At 37.4% G+C, this 2,331-nt stretch overlaps 1 pseudogene; it reads left to right on the top strand.

The window, feature by feature from the left end:
* The first annotated feature begins 949 nt into the window (after window positions 1-949).
* On the top strand, window positions 950-2,051 carry LOC106844101 (olfactory receptor 4A16-like; annotated as a pseudogene).
* Window positions 2,052-2,331: the final 280 nt, after the last annotated feature.

Below are 2,331 nucleotides of genomic sequence, written 5' to 3'. Positions count from 1 at the left end.
TATCTTCTACCTCTCTTTTCTCTACCTCTATTTTCTCCTCCCTCACTACCTTTCTCATCCCAAGAGTTTTGAAAAAAAAACACTACCTGCTAATTTAATAGAGGCGATAGTCATACGTCATTTTGTTTCAGTTCAAAAATATTTGCTGAAAATTTACGCAGTGTATTGTGTGTTAAGACTTGCGGGATAGGCAAAGATTAAATGGAGAGAATTACAACTTCTTAAAAAGCTGCCAGAGAGTCAGGCCAAGTAGTTGCTATAGGGAACAATAAATTCAATTATTTTCTAAGTATGTCATAGAGTTCAAAGTCTAGTTTCTTTAAATTGAATGAGAGATTCATGAAGACTGTATGTCCTTTGAAACATGAAGGTTTGAACATGTAACAGTGGAATAACACAGTTTTAAGTGAGCTATTCCAGAAGAGACAATATTTTTAATGCTACATAAGTCACATTGTCAAGGTATTCACCACAGATACTACCATCTCAAAGGTCTGACTTCATGCCAATTTATTTAGAGTTTATCACCACCACTAGAGAGCAAGTTTCCAGAGAGCAGGAACTCTTTCTCTGTTCATCATTGCTGATTTTTATGCCAAGAAATCATGCAGTTTAAATAAGGCTTTATTAAATGCAAGACTCGACTCTTGTGCCTTAAATTGTGCTTCTCCACAGAAAATCCGCTAAGATTTTGAGATATAACCTCTTACTTGTAGGCCCAACAAAATCATCTGAGAAGTAGAATTGTTAAAGTAGGGTGTAATGAGCTCTTTGGAAGAATTCAATTGATATTTGCTAAATGTTTATTGTATGTAAACCACTGTAGAAAATGTAATGATGAAGATGTCCCAGTGACAAAATGGATGTATTCATAGTCATGTTCACAATTGTATTTCAGGTCCCGTTCTTCTGAGCTCTAATCCCTGAAACAGGCCTTATAGAAGAGTAAATGGGATATAGTAACAATGTAACAGAATTTGTCCTCCTGGGCCTCACTAAGGATCCTGAGGCAAAAAAAGAATTATTTGTCATGTTTTTATTCATCTACATTGTGACAATGGTGGGCAACCTGCTCATTGTGGTGACTGATTTTGCCAGCCCCTCCCTGGGCTCCCTGATGTACTACTTCCTTGCCTATCACTCATGGATGCAGTTTATCCCACTGCCACTTCACTCAAGTTGATTATAGACTTACTCTATAATAAAAAGACAATTTCCTTCCCAGCTTGCCTGGGACAGCTCTTTCTAGAACACTTATTTGGAGGTGCTGAGGTCTTCATTCTGGTGGCAATGGCCTATGATCGCTATGTGGCCATTTGTAAGCCGCTGTACTACTTGACTGTCATGAATAGACAGATTTGCATCCTGCTGGTGGTGGTGGCATGGGTGGGAGGGTTTTTGCTCTCTATAGTTCAACTTCTCTTTGTATATAGTCTCCCCTTTTGTGGCCCCAATGTCATTTACCGCTTCGTCTGTGACATGTACCCATTACTGGAACTTGCCTGCACTGACACCTACTTTCTAGGCTTCACTGTGGTTGCCAATGGTGGAGCAATCTGTATGGTCATCTTCATCCTTCTTTTGATCTCCTATGGAGTGATCCTGAATTCCCTTAAAACTCACAGTCAGGAAGGGAGGCGCAAAGCCTTGTCTACCTGCAGTTCCCACATCATGGTGGTTGTCCTGTTTTATGTTACCTGTATTTTCATGTATGCTAGACCTGTTTAAAACTTTCCCATTGATAAATCCATAACTGTTGTTTATACGGTTATCACTCCCATGTTAAATCCTTTAATATACACCTTGAGAAATCCGGAGATGAAAAATGTCATGGAAAAACTCTGGTGTAAAAAATTAACCATATGTAGAATAAGAATGTGTCACCCACACTGAACACATTTGTTACTAGTTCTAAAACAACAAACAGGCAGCAAATTCTAACAATGAACGACTTAGTGAATTCAATGGATTCTCTAGGGATGCTTTTCTTTATTTATACAGAAGCATCAACAAATGGAATCAATTGTCCTTTGAGGTTAGAAAAAATCTAATAGAGAAATTCTGGAGGATGAATAAAAGGCATAGATATTTGCAGTATCACAAGGAAAAGTAAACTAAGTTCACCTTGTAACTTTATTTTTCTCAGTTTTTATTGAAATGGGACTTCAGAAGAAAGAGTCTTTTCTTTTCAAACGTGAAAAATATACTACCTTTAAAAATTTGCTTTGACTCAAATTAATGAGAAAGCAACTTGGATAATAGTTAGAACAAATTTCTGGTGCTGAAGTTCATGACTACGAACCCATTGTTTTGTTGTAATATGGATTTCTT

The sequence above is a fragment of the Equus asinus genome, chromosome 17 (genome assembly GCF_041296235.1).
Source record: "Equus asinus isolate D_3611 breed Donkey chromosome 17, EquAss-T2T_v2, whole genome shotgun sequence".
Classification (NCBI taxonomy): domain Eukaryota; kingdom Metazoa; phylum Chordata; class Mammalia; order Perissodactyla; family Equidae; genus Equus; species Equus asinus.
This window is presented reverse-complemented; position numbering and strand designations above follow the sequence as displayed.